The 23,725-nt window shown below is 45.5% G+C and overlaps 1 protein-coding gene and 1 pseudogene across 1 annotated transcript in view; one reads left to right on the top strand and one right to left on the bottom strand.

The window, feature by feature from the left end:
- Positions 1 to 23,725, bottom strand: part of RHCG (Rh family C glycoprotein) — a 64,482-nt gene that overhangs the window by 28,632 nt on the left and 12,125 nt on the right. The gene's annotated exons all lie outside the window — the stretch shown is intronic.
- LOC146076315 (U2 spliceosomal RNA) lies at positions 3,585 to 3,720 on the top strand (annotated as a pseudogene).

Consider the following 23,725-nt stretch of genomic DNA (forward strand, 5'->3'; position numbering starts at 1 on the left):
GTGCAGTCTTATTGGACTTAGTCAACTCCCAGTAATGCACTGCACACATGAGTTGACTCCTGATGCTCAGCACCATTAATCATTGTTACATTGGCAGATAGGTGAAGCTGCAGCACTACCCCACTGCCATGCACAAAACAATTAGCTTAAAAAAAATGTATATAATTTTTTTTAAATACATGCCAACCACAGGGGGCCCTAGACAGAGGGGGGCCCAGGGGTACTGACCCCCTGTGCCCCCACTATAATCCGGCCCTGTTTGTAGATATGGCTGATAATATATACCTACTCACATAACAAAGTTAATTATTCCTGGCAAAGCAGATGATTTAAGATTTTACAGTCTACAGGGTGTTAACAATGCCTCTCCTATGATCCTATGATTACAGATGGTTAACCTTAAATTAATGTTCTTGATGAACGACAGAGCAACGTTCAAACAGACAGCAAGGGATAGGTCCATACTTCCCTTATGAATAATAATATTCATTATAACTGAAACAGGCCTCCAGGCGTATAGTGAATGTTTGAGCTGAGTAAGAATATAATACTATCTATTGGTATGTGATTTTGCACATTGTGTAAACTCTATTAATCCTATAATGAGTAAAAAGGAAGTGTTTGTACAGTTTGCATCTTCCTTGTTCACTGAGATAATGAATGACGCCATTTTTTAAAAACATACATTTAGAATTATTAACTGGGGAAAAGTATCCAGAAGAACATATCCATCCAATACATTACTGGTGGCATGGGATCAGTTGACCTCAGTTGATAATTTCAGCAATTTATTTGTAATTAACCAATTACAGTAGCTTAACAGCAGCATGGGATAGACAGGCATCCTGGGAGGCTAAGCATTAGTGGTGGAAGGGAGCTCTCACGCGCAGGGCCCTCTTCATTTGTGAGCATTTGATTCCTTCACTTAGGGCCAGACGTAATAAGCTTCAAAAAGATATAAAGAGGATTAAACCACCGGCCAATCAACTCCTACCTGTCATTTTTTAAACACAGCCTGGGACATGGCAACTAGGAGCTGATTAGCTGGTAGTTTATCACTCTCCATTTTATCACTTTTTGAAGCTTAGTACATCTGTTCCTTGCACCATTATTTCTTCTTTGCTGCCTACAACAGCACCCAGCGTGGTCACTAGCTGTGGGTGGGCTGCACCCTACACATCTGGCTAGTGAAACCACTGGGTACAAGGGCCGGATTAAGCCTTCAGGGGGCCCCGGTCACTTTAGACAAGGGAGCCCCCTCCCACTTGTCATTACTGGCCGCAAACTGCACGGGAGAATATTACACTGTCAAAACACAGAGTAAAGGCAGTATAAACTTGGTCAATGGGTAACTACAGGGGGAGATTAATAATATATATATATATATATATATATATATATATATATATATATATATATATACACACACATACATACATACCACATGAAAAGCCTGTGTTTGTCCTGCTGTACCTTACTCTGTAGTACTCTAGAAGACCTCACAGACTCGGCACTGCCTCTGATTAAAAATCATCCCATGATGAGGCTGCTGCTGATGCTGTCCTCCATCGGCCTGAAAAGCATGTAATGAGCTTCACCAATCAGAACTCAGCACAAACCTCTCAGACTCTGCCCTATTGTGCAAAGTGTCATGGGACTTAGTCAACTCCCGGTAATGCACTGCACACTTGTGCAGTCAGTGTGCCTCGGCTCCCAGTGTTCAGCACCATTAATCATTCTCACATTGGCAGATAGGTAAAGCTGCAGTACTACCCCACTCCCATGCACAAAACCTTTAGCTACATTTTTTTTAAATACATGCCAATTACAGGGGGGCCCAAGGTAGAGGGGTGTCCAGGGGTACTGACCCCCTGTGCCCCCCCCTTTATACGGCCCTGCTGGTTACTGTTGGGTGACATCAAAGTGCCATCTCTTCTGCAGTAACAGGAGCTAGTTACTTCAGTGTGATATTCTTCTGCACACTCAGCTCCTGTCAGGGAAAAAGAACCGGCACTGCACGCCCACAGAGTGACAAAGTTGTGGGCCTTTTAATTAGACCATGCCCCTTTTTGGAAGGCCACATCTCCCTATGGCAGGGGGTGTTGATGCAGAGTATGCACCGGGGATCACCCACCCAGTGATGCCTCTGAGAGCAACCAAACCACAAATCTGTTTATTTCAGTGTTATGACCGCAATAATATTTGTATACATGTTATCCACGTCCTGCAATGTTTTGTACTGTAAGTCACTTTTTATTGTACTTTGCAAGTCACTGCAGACCCCTTCTGGAACAGACAAGAGGCACTTCATTATCTTTTGCTTAAAAGTTTCTTAAAAGTTTTTGGTGGTGCAACGCAAGCGAACACCTGGGGCCAAATGTAATAGGGTGTGATTTTTTTTTAAAAGCAGCAATCAATTACCTGTCAAAATCATCCTGGGTTTTCAGTGTAAATGATTTCCACTTTAAAAAAAAATGTCCAAAATCTCTCACTTTCTGATTCTCTCACCCTATTACATCTGGCCCTTGGCTGTAGAGGTAGGAAGGGCCGAAATGAGGGGCAGAAAATTGAAGTGTGAGAATTAAGAGCAGATATGAGGCAAGGTAGCAATACAGACAACTGGATGAGCAGGAGGCAAAAGAGACATGAAGCGAAGAAGGTAACAATGCTGGGCTCCAATATGAGCATGGCAGACCAGCACAGCTGGCATACAAACAATTAAACAAGAAGGCATATGTAGAAAAGGCACAGAGGAGGTTAGAGGAGGCAGATATGAGACAGAGGGCGGAGTATGGTGGTACTGTACAGAAAAATGCTTCCATAATAGAATGAAGAAGGCAGAGTACATACTGTACTGTAGAACTCTGAGCAGCATTGTATAATGGCTGGGGGCAATGTAGTTGTTATACCTGTATATATAGTACTATTGTAAAGTCTATCGAAGTCTATGTGCTTTGTGTGTATTTAGGATTATGTAAAAATTGTCCCTTTGCTTTGGCACTGTTGCTGTGAGACAAGGAGCTCACTGGGTGGGGAGGGAGAGGCAACATTATATTGCGCAGAGAGCAGTACTTTAGCATGGGAGTGGTGATGTATGGTGCAACCATGGGAGCTGTACTCGCTACTGTCAGCTAAGAAATGTTCACAACAACTTAAATATTTCATATGTTTTCATGAAAGCATTACAAAATGCATCCAAAACAATGTGTGTTTTTGTTATGCTTTTATGAACATTATATATGAGATTAGGCAATAAACTGCAGACAGTAAAACAAGACAAGTAAGTTTTATGTTAAATAATCTTTCATCTGTCTTGCATGCAACTAGGAGGACAGATATGATTTTTAGCTAAGATAAGTCAATTCCATACCTCCCAACATGACCCTCTCCAGGAGGGACACATTGCTCTGCTCCTGGACTTCCCTCTTAATGTATGATTGCCGTCACCTGTGTTGAAGCCGTTTTCTCTAGAAATTACCCTGTTCACCAAAAGTGATGGCAATTATACATTTAGAGGAGTGCAGGAGCAGAGCAATGTGTCCCTCCTGGAGAGGGTCATGTTGGGAGGTATGCAATGCTGATTGGCCACTTCTCTGCCTTTTGGCTAAGATCAAGTGTAGTATCTGTTCTTATTAGTGGCAATGGACTGGCCTCTGGCAGAGAATAGAGAAAGGCTTGACTGAGTAGCTGCTCTAATGGGCGGAGGGTTTGGGACCCCTCATGCCTGGGAGTGGTGAAAGTCTGGCTGAGTACCTTCACCTCTGCCAATGGTAGGAGGTGTTGTTTCCGTAAACCCACTGGTAGGAGGGGGGGAGAAACACTGGGCCTAGTAGTTTGGCTCTCTTGATGGGGTTCGTAGCCCCCGAAGGATGAGACAGTGAAAGGCTCAGTCTAGTATCCATTCCCAAGGAGCGGAGAAAGGCTGGGACTGAGTAGATTGCTCTCTGTTCCGGGGGTAGAACCCCTCGGACGGAGAGACTGCGAAAAGCCCAGCTTAGTACCTTAACCTTGGGATCGGAGAAACACTGAGACTGAGTAGATTGCTCTTCCAAGGGGGCCTCAACCTCTAAGGGAGTCATTCGAAAAGCCCAGTGGAATACCCATTCCCATGCCAGGGGCTGGAAAGTGCCTTATAATGGGAGCAGAGAAACACTTGGTCGGACGCTGATCGGTCGGCTGCCTGGAGTCCGAGGCTGCACTGTGCCCCCGGGGAAACTCGGGGGTGCCGAACATGCACGGGTGATCCCAAAATCACCATGCACTAGTAAGCACTAGGTTAGGCTGCACGTCCTTGTGCACGGCTGCACAATTTTTCACACCCCCACCCCGGCCTTCTGGCTGGGGTCCTCTTTATTATTTATTTCTCTTCTTCTCATGTTCGTCACTTTTCACGTTTTCAGTATTCTGTAGTGTGTCACTTGTTTTTTTTGGGTTGTGTGGTTGACCCTTATGGGCCATTCACTCCCAATGTACCGAAGCTCTCATCCTTTTGGGGAGAGCTTAGGTCCCCTCGAGGGCGACCCCGAGCCGCAAGGCAGAGGGAAGCCTAATGCGGGTCACTCCAAACCTTCGGGTGCGGAGGACCCACCGCCCTGACCCTTCCGGGGGTTAAGGAAAGCGGGTCTCTAAGCTTTGGCGAAGAGGACCCACCGATCCCTTTTTTCACCTCTTTGGCCTTATGGCTGAGAGGGGTTAGGGGAGTAATGGGGCCCATCTCCTTTGGGAGAGGGTCCATTCGAACACACAACCCCCTATGCACGTGTTTAGGCACAGTACTGGTGGTGGGAGCACTGATTGGCCACTTGTTTGTGCTTGCTTCTAATGCAGAATGTTACCAGCCCAGTACTGAGCACAGCACTGCAAACACTGCTCCATTGACTTTGGGGCAATGCCAGATAACCCTGCAAAGTAGTGCTACAAATAAACTAATGCTTAAAATAACAGAATAAAGCATAAGGGAACATGCTGTTGTGAGCCTAACAGACACTACACAGTTTATACCATAAATAGATGTATGCATGTGTGTATGTACAGTATGTATGTATGTATGTATGTTATGTACAGTATATTATGTTAAAATAAATAGACTGATGTCTATGGTCCTGCTAGAAAGGGGAGACAAACGAACATTGTGACAACCCCCCCACCCCCCCACCCCCACCCCCTCCATGATGTTCCTCTACAACTGCAGCCTGAGTAATTGTGACTCTGGCTTTCAGTCGCAGGGGGGCTTTTGTGGTCTGGAAAACTGCATTCATGATGCAGTCCTTGTACGCACAGGAAATGGGAGCAACATGCTCCTATTCTCCCAAACGTCAGCCTCCCCCACCCCTCCCTATGAACATCCCTGTCTAATAGCGATGCAATAGCAGGACCCATCCTGCAAATGTGCAGTATAGGTCCCCTCCCAGACATATGCAGGTTGCCGACTATCTGGAAACTACGCAGGGGTTTGCTTACGTGACCTCTGCAGAATGAATGCCTCAGAGCAGATTTAACAGTTTGCAAAAGGCCCCAATTTCAGCAAAAATAAATGTATTAGAGTAGATAGACCATTTCTCCATTTTGTTTTACCCTGTACATAAAAAGGGTGCCTTTCACAAGGAATATAGGCGCAAGGTCTGTTGGTGCAGTCATAGGGGGGGTGTTTGCAGATTTAAATGTTAACTCCTATGTTTATTTTATCAGATTAAAATCTTTACAAGAAAAGGTTTTCTTCTCTCCAATGAATGACATATTGCAGACATTAATGGATATAACAATGAGTGGAAAAATATTTGTCACTGGCAAAGCAATGGCATTTAATATGTGTCCTATACATGAAAGTGGTATATCTTGCACTGAATAGACAAGTTTCATGGTCATAGGAACCTGCTCTGTTTGTGTAGACCTATGTATGGTGTTGAGGGGAGATAGGAAAACAGAGCACCTAATAACCCCCCACCCCCCACCCAGTCATGTTTAAACATTGACTTCTGTGTTTATGACAAAGGATTAAGATCTTTACAAGAAAATGGTTTATTCTCTCAAATAGTGATTTCTTGCAGGGATTAAAGTGCAGGTTTAACAAGGAGAGTAAATAAGATTTTTGACCGGCAAAAATCTAGCTTTTAAAATTTGCTCTATGCACCTAAGGGTTGTCTCTAGTGATAGCACTGCAATTGTCAAGATTTGCCAGTTTACGTGATAATAGATATACGGGTTATTCAGTCCTGGACAATATTTCAGCCATCAGTATTCAGATTTTACTTTTTAACAATTTAAATATGGATTGTTGAATCCGCAGCCGTTTTCGGCAATCAGCAGCCGTTTTTGCTGATTCATGGGCTCAGTAAGTATTTTCTTATCAATATATATTGATATACAGAATGTTATTTTTAGTGTTGTTGTTCTTGCCACGACAGAGGCACGGAGTGTTTAAATAAAAGGGACAGGGCAGTGGGATGAGGAGCGTGGCTTCAGATGGAGGGGGTGTGACTAAGCACCACAGCCCCCATTTTTCATCCTTTTGAGAGCATGGCCAGTGCTCCAGAGCAGCTGGGCAGCTCCCACCCTGCACTGATAGATGTTGTATGCATGTTCTTGGTATCTATTCGGTTATCACCGGCTGCTTTACAGAGCAGTTGTGATTTCTGGCTCCCTCCACTGTCCCGTCCCCCCTGCACACGCTATGGACACTGCGAGCCTCAGGTGGTACAGTGTCCAATTAGCGGGACTGTCCCACTGTAATTGGGACAGTTCGGAGGTATGTGTTGGATTGCTACATTCTTGTCAAACCTGAACGCAGAGTAATGAAAGTGCTGAAAGTGGGCTGTGTGCCAGTCCTCCCTCCTGATGAGTCACCCAGGAGCAGCCGAGATACATAAAGATGGGTACACTAACACCGAGGCTGACACTTTTAGGATGCTTGTTATAGAATGATATTGGGCCTGATTCATAAGTGCACATAATTCCCTTTGCAGCTCTTGCAAAAGTATGCAGCAGCCGCAGGGTATTGTCAGGGCCGGCGCCACCACCAGGCAGCATTAGGCAATTTTTTGCAAAGCAGTATCCCAGCGCAGACTGTAATATTTTGCACCGCAGCTGTTTCAAGGGGGATTACCAAACCCCTACACTTCAACACAGAAAAACAGAAAAATAGAAACAGCGCTTGTGCAGAATACTAATAGTAGTAATTTATTTTAAATATTTTATACACATAAAAAGATATACACTTTAAAAATTATAAGAAAAAAGAAAAAAAATATATATATATGAATAAAAATACATATAGTAAAATTTCAGACAGCAATGAGCCGGTTTAGCAAGCATAAAGCTGGTAATGTCCCCTTTAAATGGCCATAGTAGTTGTTAGCATGCATGCAGTTAGTTCTCAGCAGTAAGCTTACTTGGTTAGTAAGTTAAATGGGTTATTTCAGACATTAGTCCCACCTATGTGCACAAGGTTTTATACTTATGTGAATCTGTGGGCATGGGTTCCGGCCTCCAGACCCCGATGGTGAACTCCGACCGCTGGTTCAATCCTAATTATTGCACCTTCCTCAGGAGGTAGCCGCTGATTACTTTAAAGAGGCGGAGAAACGCGTAGAGGAGTGCAGGGGAACTATCTGGCAGCTACAACCTAGAACCGGTGGAGGGATCTCGGATATGACCGTGCAATAATTAGGATTGAACCAGCGGAGCGAGCGCAGCGAGCCACCGAGCCCGAAGCGTGGCGAGCGCAGCGAGCCCCGCGAGGGGATGCAGATACCTGTGAAGCCCGCAAAGGGCTCGCCACACTATTCTACTCTCAACTCCACGCCGACGTGGATAGTGGGGGTATGAAAAGGTCGTAGGATGCGTACCGCCGCCCCTCGCGGGCTCGCTGCGCTCGCCACGCTTCGGGTTGATGTTGATCGTGGGGTGGCATTAACAATTGTGGGGGCCATTTCACACTTCAGGGTGCCTATTTGGCCTCTGTGGGCCATTTAACATTGTTTCCTATGGAAAAATCGGGTCAATTGAGGCATTGAACAGGAAAATCGGGTCAATTGAGTCATTTAACATTGTTCCCTATGGGAAATCGCGGGCATCGCGTCAGTCGCATCGCACCCGATTTTTAGTGCATTCAATGCACGCGATACCCGCGATTTTTTTACCTGCGATGACCACGATCAAAATCGTGGGCGCCGTGCTAGGTAAAGAGTACCAAATATTTAAAATAAATTACTACTATTAGTATTCTGCACAAGCGCTGTTTCTATTTTTCTGTTTTTCAGCATTAGGCAATTGCCTAGGGTGCCGGCCACTAGAGGGCGGCATGAAGTGAGGTCATCCTCACCAGCACGCCGCCCTGACTGGAACTGGTGCAGGTGAACGGCGGGTCTGCACGCACCCCCCCTCCCCCGGAGCAGCGTGTCTGCCCACCCCCCCCCCCTCGGAGCAGCGGGTCTGCCCGCACCCCGGTCCCCTGCCAGAGCAGCGGGTCCGCCCGCACCCCCCCTCAGAGCAGCGGGTCTGCCCGCACCCCGATCCCCTGCCTGGGGCGGTGAAAGGGCTTGCACCGGCAGTGGGTATTGTACACCCCCAATTGGCATCTAAGTTAGGCATATTACATGTGAAGATGCCACATCAGTAACACAGGTCACACATCGAACCCCTAAGCATCAGACACTAGAACCAGTGAATCTGCGTGAGAAGATAACGTTGCTGACAGATACAAATCCTAAAAATGGTCTTGACACACCTGTGTTTTTGTTGCCATTTCAAGTTATTTCTATGAAACAGCCGCCATATATCATGTCCTAAAACGCACAATAAGACCTATTGGGGGAAATTTACTAAGAATACGAATACAAAAGTTTTAGGCGTATATGCCTTAGTAAATTTTCTCCATTGTCTCCAGCTTATCAAATTCCAGAACCACCTAAATTACCTTCATAAACCTTTCCTGCCCAATTTCATCCCCACTGTACAGATCCAACATAGCATCATTTATTTTCACTCTCACCTTTCTGTCACCCTCTTCTTGTTACCCACTGTTTTTCTCTTTCACCCTGTTCCTCTCCCTGTCACTCTCTGTCTCCCCCTGCCTCTCCGTCACATCTGCCTCTCCCCATCACCCACTGCTGTGTTGCATATTGTGAACTTGGGTTGGGGTGGAGGAGGAGGGTCCAAATTATATTTTGCACCTGGACTCACCACACACAAATTCCACCACTATATACCTACATACAGGCAATAGCAGCAAAATGCTGGTATGCAGCAAATTGAGGCAATATTTACTGCAATCTATCTGCGATACTTGATACATCACATCCTGGGAGTGAACGTTGCTGAAGTGGTTGGGAACGTATATAACATTGGAGGCCATTCTGCACCTAGTGGGCGAGAGATTTTCTAAGCAGGGAAAGTGATAAAATGGAGTGTGATAAACCACCAACCAATTTATTAATTCCTAAGTGTCATTTTTCAAACACAGCCGGTAGCATGGCATTTGGGAGCCGATTGACTGGTACTTTATCACTCATCATTTGATCACTTTTCAAGCTCAGTACATCTGATAGTGGGCACACACGGTGAGATATGCATTATATTTCAATTTGATTTTGCTTATCGAAATCAAATGGGCATCGAATGCTTTACTTAGCATTCAATACAGATTCGATAACAACACGCGCTCCCGTGTAGTGGAAATCAAATAGAAAAAAAGTCTTGGCAGGCAAGACTATCTAGCTCAAATCTAATAGTAGATAGTGCAAATCTAATGTTTTCACTGCTGCATTCGATTTGATCCAGATTCGATTTCAATCTCCTGCCTGAAGGATCAGGAACACACTGATATCAAATAGTAAATCGAATAGTGCAACTCGAATGCACATCGAATTGTAAATCGAATGGAAAAAAGGAGTATAAAAATCTTCAGAACAGGTCGAATAGGACAAATCTAATCAAAATCCAATCGAAAAACGGAATTGATCCGTGTGTAGTATCAGCCCCTATTTCAGTCAAAGTTAAAATCATTGAAGCAGTAGTTATTTTTGTGCCTTCATGTTTTTTTTATCTACAGAATCAGATATGAAACTCCGACTGACAAGACCTTGTGAGTACGTGTTACATTGCACTGTCAACATATGATATAAATCAACATCAAAAGGAGAGCAAATATTTTAATATGAATGGGACTGATGGAAGATTGCCTCTGCCACGGATCAAGAATTCACATGAACTCAGAGTCATATCAGTACATTCTCTGTTATAGCTGTATTATTCTGATGTCCTTGGGCCTAATATGAATTTATTGTCAGTCGATCCCCATGTTTCGATTTTAGCTTTATACATAGGCATGCGCAGACCATTTTAATAGGGGGTGCACCATTGGTGGGGCGTGTCTATCACCACCTACTGATTGTGTCTATCTTGACAAGTTGACATCATTGCAAACTAAATAGGTGGGGACTTATTTATGTATATGGACTTCATAATGAATAATTTCCCCCATATACACAAACTAGAAATAGGCACAGAATTTTTTTCACCGTAATGCCCATTACACAATATGCTACACTCCGTAATGCCCATTAGACATTATACGACATACATTATACCAAACACTGTAATGCCCATTAGACATTATACGACATACGTAATGACTATTACATTAGTTTCCACATAAGTGCTGCTTTACCTACATGCTTATTGTCAGCACGTGTTTATGTGCAGCACATACTTTTTGTACTGTATGATGGGATGCACGCAAGAGTGCATATCGCATCACACGGTAAAACAGCACCATGTATGGGCACCAAGCAGTTTTTGTTACAATATATTCCCCCTTAGCCCTCTCTACCCTAACAGATGCCTGCAGCAGACACTCATACCTCCCAACATGACCCTCTCCAGGAGGGACAGAATGCTCTGTGTCTGGATTTTCCTCTTAATTTATGGATTACCATCACCTGTGGTGAAACACCTTTCTTATCAATTACCCTGTTGAAAACAGGTGCTGGCAATCATACATTAAGATGGAAGTCCAGAAACAGAGCATTCTATCCAGGGGCTGGCTGGCAACTTTCAGCCTGGGGGGCAAGTCCAGAGCACTGGCCCATAAGTAACAGCGTTAAATTGAGGTTTTTCTTATTAATAAAAAAAGATTAGGCCTGGAGCTGATTATACCAACTGGAGTATAATACCATGACACCAGAGGCTTATCCCCCTGTATAACACCACCACAGGCTGCTCCCCTTGTATAATAATAACAACAGCAAAAAATCACAAGCTGCTCGCCCTGTATAATACCATGACACCACAGGCTGCTCCCCTGTATAACAACACCACAAACCTGTTCCCCTTGTATAATAATAACAACAACAACAAATCACAGGCTGCTCCCCCTGTATAATAACAGGACACCACAGGCTGCTCCCCTGTATAATAACCGGAAGGGGATGTATTAAAGGGAATGACAGTCTGGTCTGCTAACAAGGAATGCCCATTGACTATAATGGGAGAGGATTTCATTTATATGTATATTTCTGAAATTATTACGCCTATGAACTATATTTTTGGTACACATCTTGCTAAGACCATTACACATATGTTACATGCAGAATGACGGCTGCCTCCTATGGAATGACGGCTGTTTAATTCGCCATCCCTAAGCAAAAATAGCATTGAAACAGCTCCAGTATGCGAATTAAAGGGCTGTCATTCCATTTCAAGCAGCCGTCATTCCGCATTATTTGTATGTGTAATGGTCTTAGCAAGATGTGTACAAAAAATATAGTTCATAGGTCTAATAATTTCTGAAATATACATATAAATGAAATCTTCTCTCATTATAGTCAATTGGCATTCCATTTTAGCAGACCAGACTGTCATTCCACTGTCTTTCCTTTTAGTTCGTCCCGGTCCTACACCACAGGCCTGTTCCTCCTGCATAATAATAACAGCTAAGCCCCCCTGCATAATAATAACAGCTAAGCACCCCTCATAATAACAGAAGGACACGACAGGCTGCTCCCCCCTGCATAATAACGGAAGGACACCACAGGCTGCTCCTTCTGCATAATAATACAAGGACACCACAGGCCTGCTCCCCTGCATAATACCAGGACACCACAGGCCTGCTCCCCTGCATAATGCCAGGACACAACAGGCCTGCTCCCCTGCATAATAACAGGAGTACTCCCACAGGCTGCTCCCTCTGTATAGTAATAATAATGGCATCACAGGCCTGCTCCTCCTGTATAATATTATTAACACACCACTATATAATAATAGTAACAGGATACCGCAAGCTTCTCTCCCTGTTAAAAAAAAATTATTGCCAGGACACCACAGGCCTGCTCACCCTGCCTGGCTGGCTTGTCATCCTCCGTCCAACTCCTCAGCAGTCTGCCCTCCGCCTTCCGCCCGCCAGCTCTTCCTACACAGATATACAGGTGGGTGGCGTCGGCGTCGTGACGTCACCCCCGCTGGCCGCTGCATCTGTCACTGCCAGGAGGAACCGAATGCACAGCCGTACCCCCTGGACATGTCATCAATGCAGGCGGCCATGTTACTGTAGCCGAGGCCATATTCTGTAAGCCCCGGCTACAGCAGAATTAGGTAAACAAGCAGGCGGCCCGCAGCATCACTTGGTAGAGCGGCCCGGGGGCCACATGGCATCCTGCCCCCCGGCCCAGCCCGCCACTGATTCTATCCCTCCTGGAGAGGGTCATGTTGGGAGGTATGGACACTTAGTAACTGCTGCAGCAGCTCCTACCCACCACAGCAGTATCAGTCAGTACTTTCACATTACAAGTTAATTCCTATTTTTTTTTCCTCCCCAAGAAAATAATAAATACCTAACCTAGCTTGCTTCCTCCTTTGAGGAACACTGGCTGCCTGTAGCTCACGCGTCGCTGACTTCTGCTCAGCGTGGATATCACTGCCTGACTGTGTGTGGTCAGGTGCATGTGCTGCCGGCTCTAAGGCAGCAGGAGGACAGGAGCGCGGGCGGGAGGACGGGTGCTTGCTGTGACGTCCCCGCGTTGTGCGCGCTGTGACGTCTATAGAGGTGGGGCCAAGGGCTGAGGAATGGAGCCCACAGCCCAGCCAGCGCTTCAGGTTCATCCCCGAGGGCGCAGTGGTACCAACCGGCCGCTGTGCTATGGTTGGACTGCAGGCTGGAAACCGGCGGCGGCAGGCAAGTAATGCAGTCCTGACCGCCGCCGGCCACCGGGTGCTGGTGCAAATTTTGCGTGCAATCGCGTGGGGGGTGCCGGCGGGCATTAGGAGGTGCCTGTGCACCCCTGGCACCCCCCGTGCGCACGCCTATGGCTTTATATTAATTTCATGTTTTGCTTTTGCCTAAACCGACCTCAAGTATTTTGCTTTTGGTTTTGAATCTATATTTGTCCCAAAAATTGCAAAAATAGCTATGCCTATTCTCAGTACCCAATCTGGACTTCCCTCTCCTTCCTTAAACAATGACTGACACTTTGTAACCATCTAAAGCCCTGAACAATCAGCCTTTATGTTGAGTCTAAACCTGGAGGGGGTTACACTGCAGGACACAGTGGGCCTTATTCTGGTTGGTGCAGTCGGACCTCCGTGCATACGGATCCACCGTACAAATCCCGTATTCCTTCGGCTAGCGTGATTCCGCCCACAGAACATCCGCACACGGACGGTGCGAACATCCGACAGTGAGGAGTAGCGTGCATATGAGCGTACGCTCCCGTGCATGGACGGTTCTTAGCCTTAGCAATCGGAGACATCGCGCTGCTCCGATCATAGGTGGCAGCGTACGTCCGAGCACGGTTGCGTACACGTCACTTGTATGGAGCACCAATTAATCTTATAATTTGAAATTTGCTAGAAGGCAACTTCAAAGGGAATTCCCTTTGAAGTTGGCTTCTAACAATTTCCCAATTATCCTAAGTGTATGTTTGTGTTGCATTGAGAAAGTTGACACATGTCGACTCCTATGAATTGTGTATCCTATTGTCCTAACATGACAGGCACACTTGCATTAAGGGTGTAGATGGTTAAAAGAAACCTAATTCCACATATTCCAACATGTGTACTTGGGGGATGCGGTTAATTTCCCGGCGGTCGGGATCCCGGCGGTCGGAATCCCGACACTGGAATCCCGACCGCCGAAATCCCGAAACTTTCTCCCTCCGTGGGTGTCCACGACACCCATAGAGGGAGAATAAAATAGCGTGCCGAGCGTAGCGAGGCACCGGGCCCGCTGCGCGGCGAGCGCAGCGAGCCCGCAAGGGGGGGCGATCCATGTCCCCCCCTTGTCGGGATTTCGGCGGTCGGGATTCCAGTGTCGGGATTCCGACCGCCGGGATCCCGACCGCCGGGAAATCATATCGGATCCGTACTTGGAGTAATAAAACATAAAAAGAATCCTACCTTGAAATGGTGACAAGTGTAGAAAGAGAACCTTCCAATGTATTTCAGGGTTGTATATAGCTCAAATGAGCTATTTTCCTAAATAGCCTGCAGCATTTGTTAATATTGGGGTCAGGTGTATGTAATTTAGGTGTGTTTCGCGTTAATTAGCAGACCCATTGCGGGCGTACTCAGGCGGAGTGGTATGGAGCACTCTTTGGCGTCCGACTGTTTTTTGCCAAAAATGTCCTGTGCGCTCTCCGAGCGAGGCGGATATACCTCCGTGCAGTTTGAGTACACCCCCCCCCCTGTACGCCCAGGTATACGCCCAGTTTTGCCCACTTTTCTGGCCTTTCCCCTAAAAGATCCCACATTACGCCCACTCTGACCGTGGGTACAGGAGTTTTTGTCCGGAAAGGTTCGTTCGCAAGCGGAGTGCTGTCGTCGCACATGCGCATAGCGAACGGTACGCATGCACAGAAGAAAAAAAACAGTGTACCGTCCGAATGCGGACAGGAATGCACCAACCAGAATAAGGCCCACAGTGAGGATCGGATATAGGCCCTTATTCTAGTTGATTCAGGTGGATGCGTATTTCGGACAGGAACCGAGTCTTCTTAGCCCCCCCCTACTGTACGGATCTCTCACACTGCCCACATGCGGTAAGACACGAGCATACGGATTGCGAGTGGATGTTTCATGTGAACGGAGGGCCATCTGTGGGAACCTCCCCCATCCTCCGATGGTCGCCGACCATTGAATGATGGACCGAGCGGTCAGGCAGCACTGAGTGCTCCAGACCACTCTGACATTTTTCCGTCTAAAAGCAGGGATATGGGCGGCCAGCTGACATTCGGCTATGTCAGTTGCCCGCCCCCCACACGTGCGTCACGGTCGCATTACCATACGCCCAGCAATTTCATGGGAACGCCCATTAAACGCAGGGCATACGCATATGGTAATGAGCCCAAACAGCCCTTCATGCCCCTCTCCACCCCCTGCTTGGATGGTTCAGTACGATCGTTTTCTGCACGGACCGCACTCCGTGGTAAGACGTGCGAGGCGTTCGCACATGCGCAGATATGCCTCTGCACATGTGCAAATACTAAACATCAGCCGTCCGACCGCACACGGAGCCGTCCGACTCAATCAGAATAAGGGCCACTGATACAGTGTAGGTCACAGTGTGAGACACACTGCGACTCGGATGCAGTGCAGGTCAGATATAGTGCAGTATACAGGGCCTGATTGAAAAGTTGATCGCTAATCAGAGAATTCACAAATCGAGCAACTATCGAACAACTACACATGCATACCGTACACATCGCACATGTCAATTAGCAACAGAAAATGCAATGATCGTAAATGTTATCCTCTTTGTAAATCAGCTATTAGGTCTGTACCAGGCCCACAGTGTGATTTCCAGGAAAGGTAGGATACCATATAGTTACAGTGTAAGTTGGACATAGTGTGGCTTACAGTGCAGGTTGGATTATTATGGTATAGCAGATCGATGCTGTCTAGATCAACCATGTTAATATGGTGGACCACCCTTAGTCGAACCCATGTAGTTAAATGCCTAAACATAATCAACCACGTCTAGATCAACAGTAGCAGAAGTTAGGTACAAGCATTAGATTGACGGGAATGTGGTCGCCGTTCACATAATCGACATAGGCGCGCGCAGCCCATTTTCTTAGGGGGTGCACCATTGGAGGGTCATGTCTATCACTGTCTACTGGGCATGTCCATCAGTGCATCAATGCAAACTTAATAAACGGGGACTTATTTATGTATATGCAATTCAGAATTAATTATTTCCCCCCACACATATCAGAATGAGGGACAGTGCGCGCTGAAGGTGCACGCCAAAAATGTATACCATAATGCCTCACACTATGATGCCCATTACACATTGCGCCACACACTGTGAAGCCCATTACACATTATGCCTCATACCGTGATGCCCATTACACATTATGCCACAAACTGTGATGCTCATTACACATTGTGCCTCACAATTGTGATGCCCATTACACCCATTACACATTATGCCACATACTGTGATGCCCATTACACACTATGCCACACACATAATGCCCTTTACATGTAATGCCTCCAGTAATGACCCTTACACATAATTCCCCCAGTAGTGCCCCTTACAGATTTCACATATTAGTGCAGGAGAGGAGGGTGTTCGGTCATCTCCTGTGCTGCTAACCGTCTCATACCAGCACTGACAGATATTTGAAATATGGTGCTGGCTCATGAGCCAATCAGAGCTTGCTGTCTGGCAGCCAATTGCTAATTCTGGCTGGTGATCCTTGAGCTCTGACAGGCTGGCAGAGAGGCGCCATATATCAAATGTTTATCAGTGCCAGTGTGGGCAGCTTAGCGGGCAAGGAGCTGAGCAGGCCCAGGTGGTGGGTGGAGAGTAGCCAAATGCTGCTCCCTCCCAGGACCCAGCGTTTTAGGCTGTATCCTGCTCAAACTGTTGATTTATAAGGCACCTCCCTGTAGTTTTATTAGTATTCAACAATCATCTCCTTGTAGTTCTGTTATTAAAATGTTGGCAGCCCCTCCCAATTCTGGCAGCCCCCCTCTCTCGTAGATAATTTAGTTCTTCTGTTATATTATATGGTCTGGTATTTCTGCACAACCCTCCCACCCCTAACCCCCTACCCTTAAAATAGTTTACTGTACCTATGTCACTGGCTTGGACTTGCTGCACCGGCGTCATTCATGCCTTGTGCCTGAGCAGTGTCTTCTGGCCTGCCCCCCATTCAGCAACAGGCAGCCTTGCGATTGGCTGCCTGTTGCTATGCCGACTAAGAGGCGGAATATCCCACCCGCAGGTAGTCCATCTATGTTGCTATGCCGACTAAGAGGAGGAACATACCACCCGCATCATGCTGTGTACCCGCGCACCCACACTGGCCCCGCACTTAAGAAAAAATGCTTGAAACTATGGTGCACTGTCTGCACATGCGGTTGTTCCACAACACTGGTCAGCAGCCAGCCCGGCCAAGCTGCATCCTCCTTGCTGCTGATGGTCAAGACTCGTGCGGGGGGTGCCTATCATTAGGAGGTCCCTGTGCACCCCTGGCACCCCCTGTGCACACGCCTATGATGAGCAACATGCGTTTTTTAGGTTTTTTTGGTACCGAATGAACACTGTATATTTGCTTCAGGCTCGCTATGCTCGGCACACTATTATAATCTCACTCTATGTCCACTTGGATAGTAAATTATGAACCAAGTCAACCTGTGACATTTGGTACCAAAAAAAAAACCTGATAAACTCATGTCAACAACGCTCCCATCGCTCTAATGCTGGCATCTAACTTACGTTACTGTCTCTCTAGACATTGGCCCTTATTCAGTTCTGATTGCAGTACAAATTTGTTCTCAAAATGGGCAAAACCATGTGCACTGCAGGTGGGGCAGATGTAACATGTGCAGAGAGAGTTACATTTGGGTGGGGTGTGTGGAAACTAAAATCTAAATTGCAATGTAAGAATAATGCAGCCAGTATTTACCCTGCACAGAAACAAAATAACTCACATAAATCGAACTCTCTCTATACATGTTACATCTGCCCCACCTTCAGTGCACATGGTTTTGCCCATTTTGAGAACAAATTTGTACTGCAATCAGATCTGAATAAGGGCCATAGTCCACTATCTTTAGGCATCTAACTAGACGGGTTTGGCTAAGCGTGGTCGGCCATTTTATTCCTCTGATGATGCATATAGTGAGTAGTAATGACAAGAGTGAGGGAACGGGACTAGGCCGGTGACTGGTAAATGCAGTAACATACCAATTAAGATATATCACAACAAAATAAATTAGGACCTACTGTAGTTTACAAAACCCCATTCCAAATTCCATAGAAGATCCTGCTTTTAGATGAATATTACACTTCAATGTAAACCTCACTGTTTCCATGTTAACCATATCGATATTTGGGACAAAAAAAGTAAAAAATTCAAGTTGACCTTCCCATTGTCGACCTAATGCTTGTGTCGAACCTAATCCCTGTCAACCTTAATTGACCCATACCCATTTTTAAAATTCACAAGTTGGAAGGTAGGGTATGTTATGTTATATAGATACTCTGTGCAATAGATATGACTAGTCAATGTGGGGGTGTCCAGGGCACCATATGTACTGCCCTGCACATTTAGGTAATACAAATCCTCCTCTCTGTCGGGAGCCTTGCAGAGCTATAGAGTCTTAGCAGGTGTGAAGGCCATTTTTTCCGGGTGATTTCCACAGTGCTTCTACGGTTGTCGTAGGACAGGATGGGTAAGTATTTAAAAAATGTGAATGGAGGGAGTTTACTAGTTGCTTACAGTGTATAGCAATATGTTCTATAAAGTAAAGAAAGGCGTAATCATGTGCCCGGGTGCCTGCAGATGCAGATGCCACAGCAGGAAACATATTATACTACCCCATTATTGTGTTGTTACCCATCTCTCTAAGGGCCTTATTCTAGTTCACTCTTTCTGACAAAATCCTTCTTAGATAGACAAAACCATGTGCACTGCAGGTGGGGCAGATGTTACTTGTGCAGAGAGAATTCGATTTGGATGGGGGTTTACTTCAAAGTGATATCTATATTGCAGTGTAAAAATAAAGCAGCCAGTATTTTCCCTGCACAGGAACAAAATGACTCACCCAAATCTAATTCTCTCTGCACATTTTACATCTGCCCCCCTGCAGTGCACATGGTTTTGTCCATCTAAGAAGGATTTTGTCAGAAAGAGTGAACTAGAATAAGGCCCTAAATGTCAGCGTACACTGTATAAATCCATTCTATTTCATGGCATGCTGCCCAACACCCAGGCAGTGTGCCAGCTCTCACCTGGGCACAGAGCAGTAACCGCTGAGACATTTTTTTATTTAGTAAATCTGGTAGTAGGTCATTTTAAACAGAAATCACAGTCACCCCCAGTATTACTAAAGGTGTATTATTTCGTAGGCCCCCTGAAACCAGAACATGAAGTATTCTCAGGGCTAAACATGAAAACTCAAAATATAATTGTCCATTCTGAAAGTACAATGATACCACATAAATACACTGTTATTTTTATTGTCAATACTTAATGTCAAATCAAAACTAACATGAGGCAACTTGTTCTTGGCAAAACACCTGTGAAAGGATAGTCCATCTATGTTGCAAGGAAAGCTGAGAGTACGAATATCACCTGTGGGGCAGGAGGGCAGAGCACCGATTATCATTAATCATATGTCACTGCCAGAACATCAGCACAGACAGAAGATGTTATCTGACTGTTCTAATACACGTAGTTTTGTATACTTATACACAGATATGAAACTCCAAGACCTTGAGTACGTGTTATATTGCACTGTCAACATACGATATCCATCAACCTCATTAAGAGATCAAATATTTTAATATGAATGGGACTGACTGGATATTGCTTCTGCCACAGATAAAGAATTCACATGAACTCGGTCGTATTAGTAAATTCCTTGTTACCGCTATTTGAACCTGCTGTTCTTGTGCCTGATATTTAGAAAAAGCAGCAGGTAGCTCCAATGTACATAGCAAAAACGTAGGCGCGGCTGTACATGAATAAAGAGGATGCCGTTAGCATTACGACAGTAATAAGGTCGACAGTCAATAGATTGACCACTATTGGTTGAAAGGCCATAGGTCTATACATGAAAAAGGCCGACATACCTTAAGTCGACATGTTAAAAAAGGTTGTCACGAGCAATATGTTGACATGCTTTTTTGTATAAAAGGTAGTTTTTCACACTTTACCATCCAAGTGGACATACAGTTAGATAATAGTTTGTTGATCATAGCAAGGCACCGTGGCCGAAGCATGGCGAGCAAAGTGAGCCATGCATGGGGACGGGGTATGCTTATACGTGGCCCATGTCGACAAAACCACCAAAATTTAGAAAAACTGATGTTGATCTTTTTCTTCTTGAACTATTGCTTGAGTTGACCTTTTGACCCAAGGTATTCGGACATTTTCCATGTGTTGACCTATAGGCTCAATCCTATGACCCATATCTGAATAAAGGGCCTTATTCAGACCTGTTTGCTAGACTGCGTATTCATGCAGACTAGTGAACAGGTCAGCGCCGCCCTACAGAATGGCGCCCCACCCTGCTGCCCACGCCGCCCGCATGCCCTCGCATGTTTACAAGAATACAGCCCCTCGCATGCTGCCGAAGCGGACAGAAATCATTTCATGGTCGCCAACCATCGAATGATGTTTCTCCCCTTCGTAAAAAGTCTAAACTGATTTTATTTCCGCCGCTGATTGCCGAAGACGGGGCGGGTGCTGACGTCATTTGACATCACCCGCCCACCCTGAGCAGGAAATTAAAGGCTTATCATAAAATGCTGGGCATTCACGATTCCCGCCCCCCCCCCCTCCTCTGCGAAGGCCTTGGCACAGGGGGTCGGCACATGCGAATATACGCCCATGCGTATGCACAGACCACCCACCATTGAAAACTAGGCTGAATTCAGACTGGTCCTGAATCGGCCCCAAACTATATTTCAGATGTAATTGTAAAGGAGAGCTGTAAATTTCAAATCACATAAACTAAACAGCATCTGCTGAAGGTTCGACAACGCACTGACCATCAATCCGGCAATATAATGGTTATAGGCCAGGATTCAGGATGAGTTGTAATTGTGCAAAGTTTCACAAAATTAAAACTACCAGCGGAAGGCTGCAGGAGGCCGCCCAGCACAGGGCTATGAAAACTGTGCATTCAGCAACATTTTGTAAGTGCATCTTTATTGTGCAAGTGCTTCACTATGCAGTGAAGCTCTCTCGCATTACTGGGTGCTCCCTTGCTGCACAGCCTAGCTGCAAGTAAGATACAGGCCGGCCATGTTTGGGGTCACAACAGCTGCATTGTCTGGACAGTGCCCTGAGAATGCAACACCACCCCTACAGCAGTCAGTCGCCATCCCTGTCACATTTTCACCACCCCCATTGCTACTTAAAGTTTAAGGGCATGTGCACATGCTCAGTTTCCAAAAAATTGCGATCTGTGATTTTCGGGGAACTGCAGGATTTGTTGAATTAGCCCCATAGTGGAATAAAACCTAATGGGTGACTTGAAAGGTCTGGTAATGCATATATAGGAAATGTATATTATGAGGGATGTGGTACTAAGACAGTCATGTGACAGTCATGTGCTGATGTGATGTGACATCATCCACCCACACCGAGAAGGCTGGGGGATGCCTGCATTCCATGTGACACGCCATGCATTTCCTTTTTTGGGGGCACGGCCATGAAACGCAGAGTTTCCATCCCGGAACGCCCATTGGCTGCCAATCAATGTGCGAATGCCCCAGTGAGTGAAAATCTTGTCAAAGAAATTTACAGTGGGGTCTGCACATGTGCACTAGCACCTATGCACACTGCAGACCCCCACCATCAACAGAGGGGGCAAAATTGCTACTCAACCAGCAGGTATGAATAGGCCCCAATATGTTTTGTCCGGCACATTGGTGATGCAAATCCTGCCCGATACTCAGAACAGCATTATCCTTCTATCATAGGTCAGGGAGAGTAATATTGTACCCAAAGACTGTGCTAATACAAGACATATCCTGCGCACTCCTGATACTTCAGCCTGTGTAAAATCAATTATAGATCAGAATGTACCGTAAACGTAGCTGGAAAGCAATGTCAGAACGTCAGGTAATATTATCTTATATAGTTATGTGTCTGTGGAACAAGCAGGGTTACGCTAAGAACACTTGTTAAAGTTATTGATTAAACTGAGCGACCCCTACAAAGGGATCACTGTGTTTTTGTATTACACATTGTGCAATTCCGTCAAACTTTAACAGCCGAGCCTCTTTGTTTACAGTAATTAGGAACAAATGCGTAATTAAACAGTGATTGTAATGAATGAAACTCTTGTGGAAAAAATGTGAGACTCATTTATGAAACAGGTATTTTTTTGTGGGTTAAAAGTCTTGTTTTAGCTCTACAGCCTATACTAGCAGGATATCACCAGCAGTAACAACACCATGATAAGTGTCCATATACAGTATGCTGTATGTATATTGGGCCTAATGCAGGCCTTATCGTATGGCTGTGAATTTGCACGCCCAGTTATTATTGATAGACCGCAAATGCGTATGGGCCACAGTACGCATGAGTGGGGTTGTCCTACGATAAAAAAATTGCTACTTATTTCAATTGCTGGCAGTTCACACGACGATATACAGAAAGACAGCAGTCCATTTTGGAAAACGCAGGCGTGCCCAGGAGTTTGAGGGGAAGGCATGTGATGTGAGGACCGGCCCTGAACAGCCTGTTTCTATTGCAAACATCAAGCAAGTCCTGCGCTATGTACAGACTGCACGTATTGAAAATTAGCAGCCATGCGATCCGATCTGAATCAGCCCTATAGTTTACTAACACCTGTGTGTTTTGCCCGGGTGAGCCTATTACATGCGATCAGTGATATTGGCCCAAGTCACTTTTCAGTTAAGAAAAAAGAAATATGGAGCAGCGCTGTACTGAATAATAGAAAATTATTTTATTTTAAAATATAAAATATAACAATAATATGGCCAACAATAGACAAACAAGACTCACAACATATAATTGGTTAGTCCATTCCCATCCCTTAGGACCAGTTAGTGGTTAATAGCATGCATGAATGGTCATTATTAGTAGGAATACTCAAGTATCAGTCCTATCACTTGCTGTGCACATACAAGATTTTTTAAGGCTTTATACTTATGATTTTCCAGCTTGTGAGCAGTAATGGGGTTGGACAGGCTGTAGATACCGCGATGTTCTCCGACCGATGTTATCCTCCAATTAGGCGGTCATATCTGAGATTATCGTTGGTGGTGTCTAGTGGTAGCCAAACAGGTCCCCCTTCGTTCCTCTACGCGTTTCTCCGCCTCACAATGGTTGTCAGCGGCTTCCTCAGGAGTGGAGAACCACTCCTGAGGAAGCCGCTGACAACCATTGTGAGGCGGAGAAACGCGTAGAGGAACGAAGGGGGACCTGTTTGGCTACCACTAGACACCACCAACGATAATCTCAGATATGACCGCCTAATTGGAGGATAACATCGGTCGGAGAACATCGCGGTATCTACAGCCTGTCCAACCCCATTACTGCTCACAAGCTGGAAAATCATAAGTATAAAGCCTTAAAAAATCTTGTATGTGCACAGCAAGTGATAGGACTGATACTTGAGTATTCCTACTAATAATGACCATTCATGCATGCTATTAACCACTAACTGGTCCTAAGGGATGGGAATGGACTAACCAATTATATGTTGTGAGTCTTGTTTGTCTATTGTTGGCCATATTATTGTT

This window comes from Crinia signifera, chromosome 4 (genome assembly GCF_055691185.1).
Source record: "Crinia signifera chromosome 4, ASM5569118v1, whole genome shotgun sequence".
Lineage (NCBI taxonomy): Eukaryota > Metazoa > Chordata > Amphibia > Anura > Myobatrachidae > Crinia > Crinia signifera.